This window comes from Canis lupus, chromosome 17 (assembly GCF_048164855.1).
Source record: "Canis lupus baileyi chromosome 17, mCanLup2.hap1, whole genome shotgun sequence".
Lineage (NCBI taxonomy): Eukaryota > Metazoa > Chordata > Mammalia > Carnivora > Canidae > Canis > Canis lupus.
In genome coordinates this window covers 16,654,224-16,672,471 of record NC_132854.1, presented here as the reverse complement: position 1 = coordinate 16,672,471, position 18,248 = coordinate 16,654,224, and the positions used below count along the sequence as shown (strand labels likewise).

The following is an 18,248-nucleotide window of genomic DNA, read 5'->3' as shown; positions in this document are numbered from 1 at the left end:
GAATTGGAATTTTTTTATGTTGGCATTGGAATTGTGTATGACAATTGGGATTGTCATACCAAAGGAATTTTCAAAAAAGTAAGATAATAGCAAATGTAAGTCACCGTAATATTATTATAAGGACATAATAAAGTACTTAATTGAACTAGTTGAGAAAAAGGTGACAGTAAAATTAAGAAAAAAAAAATGTAACCCACCTGTGTGTGTCAAGGGATGCTGATTTTTGCCAGTGATGCAGCTGGTGTATACATTCATCATCCACTTAGAGTTTAGTCACAGGAAAATACAGATAAACCATTGCTTTTTTTTTTTTATGAGAACATGTAGAAACCTTCTGCACAGTTACTTTAATTGGAATATTATTGAAATAGCTATCAGTGCATTGTCACAGAATGAATAAAATATTGAATTTAAATGAAATGAAAAACATAACTAGCCTGGGATGCCTGGATGGCTCAGCGATTGAGTCTGCCTTTGACTCAGGGCATGATCCTGGGTCTGGGGATCGAGTCCCACATCGGGCTCACTGCATGGAGCCTGCTTCTCTCTCTCTGCCTGTGTCTCTGCCTCTCTCTCCTCTCATGAGTAAATAAATAAATCTTAAAAAAAATGACTAGCCAAAATTTGGGTGTTTTAAATAGGCAAAAGTGTTGCCAACGGTTAGCATTAACACATTTTACTCTAACAGTTGCCCTGGCTTTTAGAATATGCTCCTGTTTTGGACTTTAGAGTGTGTGGATAGAATAATTGGAAGATCTACTGGAATGGCCATAATCCTGTTGTGGAAAAGGAAAAAACCCAAGCTTGAATACCAAGGAATTTGAAAGAGCATGCAAAAGCCAAAATGGTTTGCATGAGATTGCCTAAATATGGTTATTGCTAGGGAGAACGTGCCAAGTAGCTTTTTCCAGGGGGAATCCTGGCTGTTTCACACCCTGTTAACTTTTGCAACATGAAAGCCTTTTGGGAAGTAGGAGGCTGAAGGTGGAAAACTTTTCTTCTGACCTTGAAATGTTTTGGCTATAGTGATGCATCATATAAACTCTGAATGTTTCTCTCTTGTTCTGAGTGATGGCTCATGGAACTGGGGTGAAGTAGACAACCTATTAAAATTGAAATTGAAGTCTCCTTCATTGCATGGTTCTATGCAATTTCCAGCTTTAACATTGATTGACAGGCATGGGATGACTTTTGTAGATTAGTTTGATATTCATGTATTGCCATTTTGAGCTTCTCTCAGCATTGATTTTTGTTTTGTTCCTTTCCCTATTTTTATCCCAGTACTATTTCACCAATAAAATTTGATCAGATGTTGGAAATTTGCTCCTTAAACTTCAATTCTAGTCAGACCAATAGGCAACCCTAGAAGACAGAAATAATATGATTAATTTTAAATTATATTTGATTTTATTATATGTGGAATACATGTTTTTTATAATAAATTTATTTTTTATTGGTGTTCAATTTACCAACATACAGAATAACACCCAGTGCTCATCCCGTCAAGTGCCCCCCTCAGTGCCCGTCACCCATTCACCCCCACCCCCCGCCCTCCTCCCCTTCCACCACCCCTAGTTCATTTCCCAGAGTTAGGAGACTTTATGTTCTGTCTCCCTTTCTGATATTTCCCACACATTTCTTCTCCCTTCCCTTATATTCCCTTTCACTATTATTTATATTCCCCAAATGAATGACAACATATAATGTTTGTCCTTCTCCGACTGACTTACTTCACTCAGCATAATACCCTCCAGTTCCATCCACGTTGAAGCAAATGGTGGGTATTTGTTGTTTCTAATGGCTGAGTAATATTCCATTGTAACACATGTTTTAACCAGCTTTAACTGTATTAAAAAAATTTGAACCACTGAATCACATTTAAATTAATTACCTATGTAATTGTGTGCATATTGGCATGTTACATAGTTCCCCTCTCACTTCAATTCAAGAAAAACAAGAATGCATGTTTCCAAAGAGGAAGAGTCCAAATGTAAGTAAATATATGTATCCTTAAACACTGGTTATCTATTTAGAAATCAGATGCCACAAATAACATGTTCTAAAATTATGCAATCATATTTTTAAACACAGTCAACACAAGTGATGCCATGCATAACCTGAAGATTATTTGCCGTCAAATACACTCATTTAAATCACTAAATATAATTGTGTTTTTATTTTTTAAGGTAATAATTTTTTAAGGTGAAAACACCAAAGCAAATGATAAATATAATAAATGTAATTGAACTTGAATAAATACAGTTAAGAGTGATCAACATAACAGTTAGTAGGTTTATGGCCAGCCCCAGTGGCTCAGCAGTTTAGCACGGCCTTCAGCCTGGGGTGTGATCCTGGAGACCCAGCATCGAGTCCTGCGTCAGGCTCCCTGCATGGAGCCTGCTTCTCCCTCTGCCTGTGTCTCTGCCTCTCTCTCTCTGTGTGCCTCTCATGAATAAATAAATAAGATCTTTAAAAAAATAAACAGTAGGTTTGCGTTTATGTATGTATCTCAAAAAATATTAACACTTCTGAATCAAATTCTTATGAATAAATTAATAGGAAACTAGAGAGTTGGAGAAGGAAAGTTGATGAACATAGAGATTGCACCCACTGGAATTTTTCATGACTGAATTTGAGATGATTCTATCTTTACAAAAAAAGGGAGATTTTATTTATTTGTTTATTTGAGACAGAGACTGAGAAGGAGAGGCAGAGACATAGGCAGAGGAAGAAGCAGGCTCCATGCAGGAAGCCCGATGTGGGACTTGATCCTGGCACTCCGGAATCACTCCCTGAGCCAAAGGCAGACGCTCAACTGCTGAGCCACCCAGGCGTCCCAGAGATAATTCTATCTTAATGTGCTATATAGGATCTGCATTTGAAAATTTCACTGACACTGATACTTCCTAACAGTGAAGAAAGCTATATTGACCTTAGGAGTAAACGTAATTTAGGAGAAATCATAGCAACACTTCAGTAATTGTTTTGTTTTGTTTTGTTTTGTTTTGTTTTGTTTTTTAAAGAGCCTCTGTGGGAAATTGGATTGGTGAACCCATGATATGATTTCTGAACCTGTAGTTGCAAAACGGATACAGTCTCATTGAATTTATGAAAGATGGGGCCCCCAAGCCAGACATAATTTTAGGCTTAATAATCAGTTTAGGTTCCTTACAATGTAGAACTGAGAAAAATCCCAATTGATTTTAAAGGGAGCAGAATTTTCTGTCTAAAATTAATAATGCAATTGGCCCTTTAGTGAACAGAACTGAATCAGAATCCAATGCTCACTGGCAACTCTCATAATGGTAGAAAGTCTGACAGACCTATTGTCCCTGACCTGGCATTCAGCTGTTATATGGCTTTGGGCACGTAACCCTGTAAGCGTCAGTGTTCTCTTCTGTGAAATGGGGATGAACTATCGTACTACTAAGATGAGCACCAGGACATCCTGATGGTGAGTTGAGGCTCATGGTCAACAGTGCATCCCAATTCGTGTGACCTGTTTAAAGCAATTGACACCAAAACAAAAGCAAAGATACCTTAAAATATATCTTGTGAGTCAATTGTACAAAGTCCTTTTCGGTTTTATGTTTCTTTGGTTTTGGTTATTTTAGTACTTACTACAATGGCACAGACTAGAGAGGTCAACAGAGATGGTACATGATTTTTGATCAGTTGTTTCCAAGCTGAGGGCACTTTGCCTGGTCAACTTCTCATCATTTACAAAGTAAAAGATATTAACAGCCTGTTTTATGCATCTCAAGGATATCATAGAAGTACAAAAAAATAAACATCTCAGATATAGCAGTCATCTGTATTTTCAAATTTAGCAGGTTATTTTCTAAGACCTCTGAATATACCGTTAGCTATGAAGGCTTCAGCAGTTTTTTCAGATACTATGCCTAGTGGTGTGTCTTTTAGGCTTCAAGAGACTTCCTCTTGGAGAAGGTTACTTTGTGACAGGGAGGTTAAAAACAATGTCAATTCCTACAATGTACAGAAGACAGATTAGACTTGGAAAACACTGTGCAATTATCTGGTCATGTGGCTAGAATGTGTAGGCTGATAACTAATTAGAGTACCCTGCCATCTGAACACCCAGAAGTCTCCCCTGGGCCTCCTCTGAGGTACAAGATATTCTTCTATCAGATGCTTTTGGTCACAAGTTTCTTCTTGAAGTTGACAGGAACATAAAAACTACACAACATTAAATTTTTCATGAGAGAAATACTTATATTTTCAGAACACATAGCCCCTAATTAGAGTAAATTACTCCTGATGGAATAAGCATTCTGCAATAGCAGGAAAGAAACCAAATTTAATTTCCCAGTGCCATAGGGAGGTCTTGACTATTCAAAAACTGTCTCTAAATCTTGGGAACTATGCTTTCAAGGGCTAAGCTAATAGAACAGAGCAGGAAATAAGCCTGATTAGCATTTTGTAAGTAATTTTGAGCACAAAAGATATATTTACAATAATAGCCAAGACTTATCATCTACAATTGAACTCAACACTGGCAAAAAAGGAAAAAGTAAATTGAATCCATTAAAATGACATCAAATAAATTATGATATTCATTTTCTTGTGCACTGCTTGTCACTTCTTAATTTTAAAAAAGCGGTTGGCTATCTCAAGATCCTAATAAGGGGAGTGGGTTAGCATCGATTTGGATGGCTCATGAAACATTTGTATATACATTATTCGCTGCTTCTTGATTCATAACACAGCTTTCTCACTTTAATACAGCTTGTCAATTGCTCCTGTCTATAATAAGGAGGACTTGAGGGGTGTATTGTTGTTGTTGTTGTTGTTTTCTAAACAATTTAAAAATATAGCCCCTGGCTTTTTTTCTAAGGAATTATTTTCCATCCTTCCACTTGGCAGAGGATAATCGAAGCAATTTTTGTGGTTAGAAACACATTGATAGTGCTCAGTTAATGTAAATCTAATAACCATATTACTCACCAGGTTTGGAAAGGAAATGAGATTTTTATGGGGCTATGATTATAATCAAGGGAACAAATAATGCTTTTTAACAGAATTTTAATATAGGCTCCCCCCTGCCCCGTTTACAACATGTGCTGGATATCTCTAAGTTTTCTCTGTCTTGGGTATTTGTGGTACTTTAAAATCAAGACAACTTTGTAGGAGTGAAGAAAACCTTCATTTTCTGTTGAGCACTTGTTCTCATCTTAAACCTGCAGAAGCAATGAAAAGTGAGAGGTCTCCTCATTTCCCAGACCTACAGGGACATATTTGCCACTTGCAGTCTCCTTTTCTGTGTCTTTGAGGTGTCTGTGATGGCCGCATGGAGTCACTCTCTAAAGAGTAATCTGTGCCTCTTGCCAATATCTAAGAGTGATCTACAATGGTTTACTTCTATCAATAAGCCACTCATTCTGCTGTTCTGATAAAGCCAGTAATTCAGCAAAGTCTGTAGATATGGCCATACCATCCTGTAGAAACATGAAATTAAAAAAGAATCTTACACAGAAAAAAAAATTTTGATGGCTTTGGCAGAGACACTAAAGCATGTGGAAATTGAGATGATTACAGGAAAAGCAGTTATCACTTCAGTGACCGAAGTGCTTTCACATATGTTGGCTGTCTGTCTCACAGAACCAGGCATCTATGACTCCACAGGCCATGTCCCAAATATTTGTTGCAGTTCCTGATGGTTTCCATGCCAACAGTAGATTATTGTATTCCACTGGAACTAATCTCTTCCTTTTCCAAACTCCCAGGATGCTTTATTCATATCTCTTGTATGGTACTTACTCTGTAGGTTACATTACAGTTATTTGTGTCTTATCTACTCTATTACAGACTATTCGGATAAGGAACTGGCTCATGGCTTTGTATACCTTTAGTGAATTATTTACTGTGCAGGATCAAAAGTATCTGTTGATGGATCCGTGACTGAGTTTGCAGGTCCAGTTTTGATTCAAAGACAGATACGTATAGATTATTATATTAGTTAAGAGAGCTTAAAAAAAAACACTTTTGTTTTTGCCTAAAAGACTACTAAGTGGGATGATTCTAAGGTGAAAATGTAGAATGTGGGCCAAATTTTTTTTTTAACTTTTGTTCTATAAGCTTATCTGTGTATATGGTCTCTATGCGTGATGCCCATCAGTAATTCATACCAGAGTACTTTCATAGGTAGCACATTACAAGTGGGTTTGTAGCTTCCAGCTATTAATTTTACTTAAATTTGCTTATAAAAAGTCATATTTTTGTGGAGACAAAATTTCCTTATTCTTTTCCTCTGCTACATAATCCCCATACTTTCTGGAATTTTCTTTCTCTAGCACTAATAAGAGAGACTCGGTTACTTGATCACTAAATGTTGTGTTTTTGTTTTTGTGTTACAATAGTTTATTCATTTAATTGGAAAAATTTCAAAATAATGTAGAAATCTAAAAGTGTTAGTGAGGCATGTGTTCCTTGTTAGGTAAATTTACCTCACTAGATTCTTTCATGTGAGTGACACATGTTAAAAAATGCAAAACAGGGATCCCTGGGTGGCGCAGCGGTTTAGCGCCTGCCTTTGGCCCAGGGCGCGATCCTGGAGACCCGGGATCGAGTCCCACGTCAGGCTCCCGGTGCATGGAGCCTGCTTCTCCCTCTGCCTATGTCTCTGCCTCTCTCTCTCTCTCTGTGACTATCATAAATAAATAAAAAAAAATTTAAAAAAAAAAAAAAAAAAAAAAAAAAAAAAAAATGCAAAACAGTGAAAAAGACTAACAAACATACGGACATAGTAGAAATACAAAGGGATAGGAAAAAGAATGAAAAATTCTAAAAATTAAAACCTAAAAGTAAAATTAATAATCAAAAACACACATTCTCAAGTGGCTATTAATGATCATACTACACTTTCAATTGATCTGCCTAAACTTTGATGTTCATGGTGCACCCTGCCAGTGTATTTTATTATTTAAAAAGTACTTAAAATAGTAATAAAAAAAAAAAGCAAACATGCTGATGTCATGGAGAGTGTTTTATCCTGTAAGTCAACTGCTAACAAGTTATTTTTCCCTTTTTTTTTTTTTGAGTTTACATGAGATTTTTTGCTTTTTATCCTTTATATCTACTAATATCAGAATCTCAGGAGAAGTTACCTTTAAATTTGCAGCTGTACCTCAACCATGCAATTCACTGATTCTCCTTCATAGCCCTTTATCCCTGAGAGAAAGATTTGCTAAACCAAGTCTCCCCCATGCAGAAATACAGCTCTGGTCACCAGCTGTTCAAGGCAATGAATTAGAACAGGTGGAGGACTCCAGAAATTTCATCTCTACACAATTTACTTAAAATTAGTTGTTTCTTAAAAACGTGTACACCTTCTCCATCCATCATCTATGTACATGCTAAACTAGCCCCATATTTTGAAAAAGCACATCTATAAATCCCACTAATATTTAGCCTGAAGTGAACATGCGTGTGAGAGGCCCCAACACAAACATTCCAAAAAAGAGTGGCAGTTGCCTGCCTGATGGGTAGTCAGAATGATAGCACTTTGAAAATCAGAGATATATATATACCTAACTAACCTTTTGTGCATTTTCTAAATATTATTTCATGAATATATATGGTTTTAATAATCAGGGAAGGACTAAATATTTTGTTATTATGGACCTGAAATTAAACATGGTTCATAGGTGATTTTTCTAATTCTCTTAACACTTATCTCTTTGTTTAAAAATTCATTTTGCCCTTCAGTTGCACAAATAATGAATTTGCCATAAAAAATAAAAGAAACTAGACACAATCAGCATTTTTGACATAACAACGTTTTATATTTAAAATGCACATGCTGTATGATAATACAATATTCGTATAGATATCAAGAGACAGAAAAGATTTCATATAACTCATTCTTCTGTAACCTTTCTTCACTCAACAACGTATCATTAACCTCTGTGCATTTTCATAAATCAAAATTTAATTTGAATAGTGGCTCTGAAAATCTATATAGTATTTCACTAAAGAGATATGCATTCATAAGCTACTCACCCTTTTCCCTATGAACTGGTTAGTAAGGCTGTTTTCTATTTGCTATTGTCTTAAACAGCACTCTGGATAATCATCATTGCACAAACATATTTGAATGTATTTATAATCATTTGTTTAGGACAAAGTCTTAAATGTAAATTTATAAATGTAAAATGTCAAAAGTATATACTCTTCTAAAGTGTTTAATGCGTATTGTCATGCTGCTATCGGCAGTGCATAAGAAATAACCAACATTTGCCAATGCTGTTGATTACAGTTCCTTTGATGTTTGCCAGTCTGTCAAAAAAAAAATAATTTGTTTTGCTTTTTCAAAAAAAAAAAAATGATCAGTGATGTAGAAATATCTAAAGTAACCTATTTGTGCTTCGTTTGGTTGTATTAGAAATTTAGGATCAACGTATTGGCTCTACTATTGCATGCAGTTTGCCCACAACTGAAACTACGGTCTTTTTCTAGCCCCTATAAAATCAGGTCTTTTACGTATTTTATTTGTGCAATGATTAGTTGAACATGAGTATAACTGTTAGCTTATTTTTATTCTGAAATTTTTTCACCAAAAATATTTTTCTCAGTCATTTAATTACTTTGAAGTACTTCAGCACATTAGAAATTCTTGTTTATTCATCAGATGCATCCCGTCCCATGTACTGTACAAATTTGGTGAGCATTCTTTACATTTGATAGAAAGACAATTGGGACATTTCAAGAACTGAGTTCTCTCCCTATTCCTGATGCAGTAGACAAGGCTGTCTTGTGTGGCAGTCAGGTTGTCCCCATCAGCTGTGAGTCCATCTAACATCACTGTTAGTCAGCTGACATTTCTTCTACTCATCCACAAGAATTTCATGATGCATGTTGTCAAAGGCTATGTGGAAATCAGCGTCTGGTAGAAAAAGGATAGGTCAAAAAGTCAAAGATCTGGGCTTTCTTTTTACTCCCTCTCTTCACTGACTGGTTATTTTCCTTTTGTTGCCATCTCTAAAATATAGGGCTTGCCCTAAATTAGTTTTTCCATCATATTTCAATTTTAGCAGCAGAGCACCTCACCTTTTTTTTTTTCCAAAACCCAAGATACAACCCTCCTGTAGAAGCAGCTTCCAATACCCATTTTCCTAAAGATTTTATTTATTTATTCATGAGAGACAGAGACAGAGACATAGGCAGAGGGAGAAGCAGGCTCTATGGGGAGCCTGATGCAGGATTCAATCCCAGGACCCCAGGATCACCACCCGAGCCAAAGGCAGATGCTCACCCACTGAGCCATCCAGGAATCTCTCAATTGCCATTTTCTGAGTCCTTCTACCTTTTCCTCCATCCAGGACAACTGTCCATGTGCAGCCCACGTAAATCCTGGATGCTTTAGACAGGAAGACAAACCCAGTGATGGCATGTATTTCATGCCTTTGACAGAAAGGCAAACACCACAAACACCCTCTGTTCACTCTAATGATACCACTCTTCAATAATAAATTGAATGACTATTTCGTGGCTTCTTCTGGACAACTAAGTGTCTGCTGCATATGTTTTCCCCAGATTTCTGGACTTGGGATATCCTCGAGGAATCTACTAAGCTGTCATTTTGCCCGGATTTCTGCTTTGATCATAATGCTTCAGTGTGCTTACATGGTTTCCGGTCATAGCCAGAAAATCAGTCTCACATCCTGAAAAATCAGAATAAGTTTAACTGTCTTCATATACCTTCTAGCTGATGGCAAAAGTGAAATTTATTACTAAACGGACATACTTTTGCTTCTATGAATATTCTAATCCATAGTTATATCAGGCTCCAAAAGAATTCCAGAAGAGAAGTCCCATGCTTGTTTTAATAGTGGCCTCATCATGAGATTACAGTGTATGTAGCCACCCAAGATGACTAATACAGACTAAATCATTTATTTTGTCAAATAAATTCCTTATCACTTTATAAGTTCTGTACAGTTAAGCTCATATATCTGACATATGTTCTTCAAACTGTTTTCTACACAGGTATTATGGAAAACTAAAAACTGTATATAAAATAAAAATAAATTTATGCTATTTTTATGGATAGTTGGGTGAAATAATTCTGATCAATGTTGTAATAACATTGTTCCACGCTTTACCTTATGTTTATCTATAACCACCAGTTTGCTTGACTATTGACATTTATTCAGAGAAGATTGGTGGTGGTGGCGTTCCCCTCATATGAATACCATGACATGAATTTGTAGCTTTTACTTACATTCACTGCAAACACTTTCATAGGTTGAGAAATGAAAATGCCATCAAGGATCACCAGTTTATATTAATGCATTAATATTACGTAAAAATTCAAATGGAACCCCCATTTTTTAATGAGTATATAAAACAATGTGTTATCTTGGCTTCCCACTTGAACTCCCAGCTTTTGATTTATGATAATCTTATTCTGAAATACCTATTTTTTGGCCATCCTTTGGGCAATATTTTAAAGTTATCGAACACATATAGAGTGGTTTATAACCTTCATAATGCTGAGAGAAAGCACTTTCACTTTTAAGACATACTCTTCCACACCAACATCTCACAGTAAGTGTGTGTGTGTGTGTGTGTGTGTGTGTATGTTACTGATGTTCACACCAGAGTTTTTGCTATGAACCCTGCATGAATTTGAGGCTGTGCTATGCAGTCATCTGTCAGGCTTTATGAGGTAAATAGGCTACAGAAATAGAGGCAGATTACAAACATTATGTTTCCTTGAGGAGCCACTTCATTCTGGCTATCAATGTGGGTACACTCTAAAGGATTCTTTAAATTAAATGGGAGTCTTGCTTGGGAACTGACTCAAGTAAAAAGAGAAGCAATGGAAAAATGTACTAATTTTTAGTATTTTTTCTTCCTTTGGTATTCCCTGCCCCCCAGCACACCTATTTAATGGCAGGTTCATTTATAGAAGCCATGCTGTTTTCCAGATTTGTTTAAATCAGGCCATATCTTGCTTTCCTGTGAAACCAAATAACTAATTTCACCTGCACATGCCACCTTAAAGATAATATTATGGAAAAGTAACCAGCTTTTACTATTCTGGAATAAAAGATTCCCTATCACAACATAACCACCCACAGGTACAATCTGATGAATGGATTCAGGTTTGACATTTGCGCTCAAACTTTTTAAACCTTATCAAATTCTCTAACAATGCTTTCAGGGGAGAAAACGCTTCCCACCAAAATTATAAAACACCTTTTTTTTTTTCTCCTGCTAGACATGGATAAATATTGTATAGCAGGAAAAATGTTTAATCCACACAGACTTTTTCCACCTCTAAGTCAAGATTTTCTTATAGGACTAATCCCCCCAGAAGTTGAGTTTTGAATAAAACACAGGGAACTATTTAAAAAAAAATCTATTCGGTACTTTTCATCCCCATCCATGACTTGTTTATTTTCTAGCTGTGAGTTTGGGCCTCTAAATCCTCCTTCACTATTTCAGCCCCTGCCCCGCCCTTATGGCAACCACATTTTTAAATCCTTTGATTCAGATATTTCCTTCTTATTTATGAATTCAAATGTCTAGTATGAACTAGAACAAGCAGAGGGGAAGAGTACAGCCCTAAGAAACTTTTGAAGCAATGTTTCCCCAGAGATGGATAAAAAATGTGTAGCAGGAAAATGTGTAGTTTAATATGTAAATATTATGGTCCAGTATCAGAGGAATGCTACCTATGGACCATTTAAGTTGGGTAGCACGGAAAGGAGGGAAATCAATATTTTTTTCCATCTTATACCTTGAGTTGATATTGAAAGAAACAAAATAATGTTTCCCGTTAGCCTCTTCTCCACACACCAGTTTCATTTCATGTGACTATCTATTGGCTCAGTCATCTTTAAAAATTGACAGAGTAATGAGAATATGAAATAAATCTTGGAAACTACAAGAGAAATAAAAATAGAGACATAATAATATTTCTGAATGCCTATATATAGGTCTATTAGAGATCATAACCAATTATTAAGGCCATCAAAATGAGACTGAGTGTAAAAAAAAAAATGAGACTAGGTGAAGTATGGGTTTAAGACTTCTCATTCTTAAAAAAAAAAAAAAAAAAAAAAAGCTTTATTTATTTGAGAGAGAGAGAGAAAGACCAGGGGGAGAATCTTAGACAGACTTCCCACTGAGCATGGAACTGGATGTAGGGTTCCATCCCATGACCCCTGAAATCATGACCTGAGCTAAAAACAAGAGTCAGTTGCTCAACTGACTGAGCTATCCAGGTGCCCCGAGACTTGTCATTCTTGTTTACAGATTTCCTTACCATTAAGGACTTTAACTGTATTCTTTTTCAGCAAAATCATATTTCCTTATTTAAAGAGCACAAAAAAGCTTATAATGTAACTACAGTATATCCCAATTAATAAAGGATTTATAAGTGTAGCCTCTTCAGATTCACAGCAGAATCCTATATTAATTTTTCTCTTACATGTTAAAAACATATATTTGTATGTTCCAGACTGAATATACCTTATTAAATGGTGCAGCCTGTGCAATGACTCTTTCAGAGCTCACAGTGTTTGCTACATGACACTAGACTCCCATTCTTCTCTTTAAAAACCATCCAGGAGGATGGAGACACAACTGTCAGATGACTGACTGCTTTTGTGGGAAAATATGTGGTTTCTTCAAAAATGCTTAAGAGCCTACCTTGCCAAAAAATTCCCTATTACTCTTTCAAAGGATTTTTCCTCCACAGATTTAATTAAAATTTTCCCATTCCCAATTCTATCCTTGCTTTGTTTACACCAATATAATCTAAAACTCCAGTGGACATTTCACAACAAATAAGAGAGATACAGCAAGTGTAAACGGCAAAATGTTGTTTGGAATGGGGTTCTCTATTATGTAGAGGTATTCTTTGTTAATATACTACAATTACACATCCAAAAAATTGTAAGACAAGAAGATTGTCTTTCTTGAGTATTCAGAGATTAGAGACTCTTATCGAATCATATGGTCTAGTTTCATAATGATGACTTAAATTTGAGTTCAGAATGCTCTTTTATTCATTCAGCCTTCATTGTATTTATTGATTACTATATTGACATTAAAATGGCACTAAGGTCACACAGTGAGGAAGACAACACAATTCCTGACCTTATGGGCTTACAATATAGGAAAAAGTCATAAATGAATAATCATAAAAGTAATCGTGTTATAAAAAAGGAGAGTGGCACATGTTAGGGAAGCATATGAGTCAAGAGTCCTACCTTTGCCTTGGAAATCTTTCCTTGAAGGCTAGATGGATAAAAGTGTGTGCGAAGCCTATTTTGGCCTAAAGAATGAAAGGAGGCTAGTCCTATGTCTAAACAAATGGATCAGCAGACTGTCCAGTTTGACTAAAGAGTTGACAAAACTAGCAAAATATCCAAATCAATTTCCAAGCGTTAGAAGTGCTTTTTTCCGAATCTCCAGACTGTCTCTGTTTTTGTTGTTAAGACAGTGAAATCTGTTGTTTAAATGTTATCTGGGAGACATTTTCCTCAGCTATAAACCAATGGAATTAAATAGGTTGTAAAAAAAAAAAATGGCCAAGTATTAGGTAGGACAGAGTGGGATTAGGCAGGACAGCGGACACAGAGCAGAGTTTAAGAAGTACAAGCCTAGGTGAGTCAGGGAGAGGAGGGCAAGTGTGTTTACAGTGAGGGAGGTCTGTTGCATGGGCTACACCATCTACGTTTCTAGAGACAGGAGATTTTGGGGGATGTGTATTTCTGTAATATACACACATGTGTGTTCATATGTAATATGCTATATATATGCTATATATAGGTATAATTTGTTTCTTATGTCTAACATCCATCTTATGCTTCGTCATCACCTGTGTCTCCCAGGTGCAAAATGTGTTGTAACCATGGTCTTCATCAACTCCTTTTGGTGGGGAGAGGATCCTGCAACCTATCTGCAGTGAGGAGCATGCAAGTTTGGGGGAAGTTCCGGCTACATAACAATTTGTCTATGATTCCATCTTATCCATTTAGATCAAGTTTTCATTGTAGCAAGCTCGGGGAGTTTGGCGACCAATTCCAAAATAGCTGGGTGCCAGATCCTTTGAGACTTCAACATTGCTATTGTATTCATTATACTGAATAAAAGGAAGTCTCTTGTGCCATATTTCTTCACCCCTTTGGGAAATAGCTTGCTTCCCTTAACCTTCCTGACATAATTTCTGTGCTTTGATGACTTCTGGGCAACCAGTGAGACCCATTCCTTCACTGTAAGTCAGTCAGCCATTTAATCAATCTTTCTTCCATTCAACCCATAATTTAGAGCACTAAATATTCATTGTGTTCAGAGCTGTGTGGAAAGTACTTGCTAGGGTTCCTAACACGGATCTTGCCAACTTGCAGGCTAATGAGACATGTTTGACAAGAAAGTTAAATAACAAGGAAAGAGGGCACTAATTATAGAGGTCAGTACAAAAGTGACTTGGATCGAGTGGCCGAGATCACTGTGAGTTAGGGTGGTCAGAAACAAAAGTTGAACTTGAGGGAAATGCGCTGATTTCTTGAAGGCTGGGTGAGAGTTAATTCTATGGAGAGGATGGAAAGGAATTGGCAAGGAGGGGAAAAAAATATGCAGCAAGACTTAAGTTGGGCATATCCAGGAAACAGGGATATAAACAAATATGGCATAGATTGCCTGGATTACATTAGATGTTTAATGAGAATGAATAAACGCATGTATTGTAAACAGGAACTAGAAGAAAGTTTGGAAAGAGGAGTGGTTGGCAGTAAAATTTTAACTGAAGATGATTTCATAAACAACGTGATTGTTGGAAAACTGTAAGATAATAAAAAGGCCTGAAGAGGTCATTTCACATGCAACCCCACGCAACCAGTTCCATCTGCCCTCAATTGTCTTTGTGTCTGTCAAGACCTTGGAGGAAATGAAAAAATCAAATTATTTGTCTAGTGAATATAAATATTAGGACAACATGTGTTAATTAAGGAATGTGGATCAGACAACCATGCTTCGAAACCATGTTTCCAATTATATGGAATTTACAGGTTAATCAAGTAGTTTGAAAAACAATAAATTAAATAAATTTATAGGATAAATAGTATCACCAGTCTCTAACAGTTGGAATAGTACATCAATTTTACTTCCGAAAATAATTTATGTAGCCATACAGACATCTTTACCCTCAACTCTGGATCATAGATTCCTGATGAAATTTGTGTCCTAATTTCTGGAACTATCCCTTTATTTTCTGGAACTATCTGTAGGATTTAAGTTCTTGCTTATTTTTATAAGCGATTTAAGAATCTTCAGTGGCCAATTAAAAATCATCATTCTGTTAACTTTCAGATTTAAAAATGAATGGCCTCATGAATCATAATTAAGGCTGATAGTTTGCAGCACATACAAAGCCATACATTTTGTTGGCTTCTTTCATATCTTTTTTAGATGGTCTAGTGATTGATTCATTTTTCATCTCCCTCACAATTTGACCCAAATTTCTAGACTCTCTTTCTGCTGTTGAGTCTCAAGGGAGGTGAAATGCTTTGGTCATAAGGCAAAAATGACATGGAAACACCTGAAAACACAGAATACATTTTTTAATGAAAACATACATGTTGCCTGTACCCTCTCCCCCTGCCACCATATTACAACTCTTACAGAAAGAAGTGACCAGATGTTTAAAAATGGAAAGTTGACAAATCTTGTATTCTTCCCTAACCTTCACATTTTTCTGCTGCTCTTTGATCTGAGTGAAAGAGTTGTAGTCATAACTTACTTATTCAGAAGTATTATGCCAATTTTCTTCACAAAGGTTTTATTTACGGAAAGTTTATAATATTTGGTAAAACTTGGATGCAGTGTAAAGAGAAATGCAAAAGAGGTATCGGTATGCAAAAACATTAAGGGCACATAAAGATGGTGTGGGAAAAAGAAATCAAAGATTTTTAAAATCCACTGTAAGCTGGATTGTAGTGAGTAGAGTCTCAGAGTTGGAGAACCGTGAATAGTATTTTAAGAGGGAGAAATCTCATATGTACAACTGTATTTATCAGATCAGCCCAGCAGTTCTACCCCAGTTCTTGATCATACCTAATGGAAAACATTCTCCCCAGTCCTTTTCTAAAACTCCTATCCCAAATATTCATTGAAAATGGAAGTGTGTCTTTCCTGAGATAAGATCTCTATGCATATTTTTTCAATTTAAAAAATTAATCAAAATGAGCAATGGACTAACTAACTGGCCAACAACATCATAGACATTGCTGGTAAGAACCCCAAATTTGATTTCTATACTTAGAAGCCCAACTTCCAAATCAACTGAAATATACTCTACAACAACAACAACAAAAAACAAGTACTAGAATCATTTGTTTGCAAACTGTGGGGAGCAAAATAAAACAAAAAGGAATTCACGTGTTTCTGCTTCTTCCTTTAGACTTTACTAAGTATTTGAAAGGAGTCTGCTTTTATATTTATAGCCACACTCTTTTTTAAGTGAAGTGAAATTTTTTTTTCCTAAAATTCAACAGATCATTTTAAGGTGAGGGGTGGAAGGTAGAGTAAAACACTGGGGACAGGCTTATTTTAAAAATATATCATGGGCCGCCTGGGTGGCTCAGTTGGTTGGGTGTCTGACTCTTGATTTCAGCTCAGGTCATGATCTCAGGGTCCTGGGATGGAGCCCCGCGGCACTCAGAGGAGTGTATGCTTGAGATTCTCCCTCTCCTTCTACTCCGCACCCCACTTGCGTTCTCTCTCTTTCTCTAAAATAAATAAAATCTTTAAAAATATACCTTTCAGTCTTTTTTTCTTTCTTTCTTTCTTTCTCTTTCTTTCTTTCTTTCTTTCTTTCTTTCTTTCTTTCTTTCTTTCTTTCTTTCTTTCTTCTTCTTCTTCTTCCTTCTTCTTCTTCTTCTTCTTCTTCTTCTTCTTCTTCTCTTCTTCTTCTTTCTTCTTTCTTCTTCTTTCTTTTTAAATACTTCATTTGTTCTCAGACCAATTTCTTACAAAGTCTAAACCTTCTGGGTGACTGTTTGGTAGGACAAAAGCCCTCTTATCATGGAAAAACAAGCCTTTAGTTTGTCCTTTTTAGTAGACCAAACATCTTTTCCTTTCTTTCTCTTCCTACATCAACCCCAGTGTTTTGACAAGTATTCATATATATATAAACTCTATTTTTAACTGATCTTCATAACCAGTAATTTTTCTCCTTTGGGTTTTCTTTCTTTCTCCTTTCTTCCTTCCTTCCTTCCTTCCTTCCTTCCTTCCTTCCTTCCTTCCTTCCTTCCTTTTTTTCTTTCATATTTTATTTACTTATTCCTAAGAGACACAAAGAGAGAGGCAGAGACATAGGCAGAAGGAGAAGCAGGCTGCCTGTGGGGAGCCCAATGTGAGACTCGATCCCAAGACCCCAGGATCATGACCTGCGTGGAAGGCAGACGCTCAACCACTGAGGCCACCCAGGTGCCCCTTTCCTTTGGGTTTTCTAAACCATTCCTTCATCATATCCCTACCCTCCCCAGGGATTTCCAAAGGCATCCATCCCATTGCCTGCAGTAATATCAACTGCAAATCCAAGTTTACTTTTTTTTTCTATTCCAAAACTCTGAAATATGATTGTCATATTTCTTCCTCTATATCTTTGCCCAGACTATTTACTATAACCTACAGTTTAAGAGCATGAAAGTTCTGTATTTGAATTTCTGTTCCTCCACTTGAATAAATAACTTCTATGAGTCTCTCCTGCTTATCCATAAAAATGGAGAAAAATATTAATACAAACCTTAATAATTGGCTGTCTGAATTCATGGAGATAATGCATACAAAATCTTTAGGACAGGGTTTGGAACATCATGAGTTTTCCATGAGCAGTAGCTGTTGCAGGTCCCCTCCAATACCCCCTCTCCCCACCACCCATTTTTAAAAACTCTACCCAGCTTTTAAACCAAGTTCATTTCCTATATTCCCCATGAGTTGTTTCGTGATTGCTTATTAAAAACACTCCTTTTGCTCCTGCATTGTCTTTTCCTATGTATCCCATCATCCCTCCAAGCAAATCACGAAGAGCACATCCTGTCCTTAACACTAAGTTTTGCACATTTTGTGTTGATTAATAGTTTAAAGCGATACTTGTCATAACAGTGTATCGGGATTGTCCAAGCAGAGAATATGGATGACAGTGGGCTACCCAAACAGCTGTTACAGGATGAGCTTAAGTGCAATGACCAAGAGGAGGTTTATACAAACTACCT

The 18,248-nt window shown here is 36.3% G+C and overlaps 1 protein-coding gene across 2 annotated transcripts in view; it reads left to right on the top strand.

The window, feature by feature from the left end:
• GPC6 (glypican 6) overlaps positions 1 to 18,248 on the top strand; it is a 1,088,426-nt gene that overhangs the window by 604,559 nt on the left and 465,619 nt on the right. The window lies entirely within an intron of this gene.